This window comes from Penaeus monodon, chromosome 33, assembly GCF_015228065.2.
Source record: "Penaeus monodon isolate SGIC_2016 chromosome 33, NSTDA_Pmon_1, whole genome shotgun sequence".
NCBI lineage: Eukaryota > Metazoa > Arthropoda > Malacostraca > Decapoda > Penaeidae > Penaeus > Penaeus monodon.
In genome coordinates, this window is record NC_051418.1 from 8,693,681 (window position 1) to 8,693,943 (window position 263).

Consider the following 263-nt stretch of genomic DNA (forward strand, 5'->3'; position numbering starts at 1 on the left):
CATCCAAAAATACATATAAAATATTTTTCTTCACAGATTTGGTAGCTTTACCTGAGGACAGCAGCGCCTGAGCACACAGGTGATTTCTTGATAAGTTTGCAGCAATCAAAAGATTGCAGAATCAAAGTGCTTCATTCTCCAGGCTGTTGGAGAGACTGGGGAAACAAAAAACTGTTTTTAAAAATTAAAAAAAAAATTTTTTTATTTCCCCCCCTGTTTTTCAGTTAAAAAATTTTTGGGAGGAAAAAAAAAAAAGGGAAAAC

At 33.5% G+C, this 263-nt stretch overlaps 1 protein-coding gene across 1 annotated transcript in view; it reads right to left on the bottom strand.

The window, feature by feature from the left end:
- The window catches only part of LOC119593981 (rotatin-like), a 50,058-nt gene that overhangs the window by 1,150 nt on the left and 48,645 nt on the right, over window positions 1–263 (bottom strand). The window lies entirely within an intron of this gene.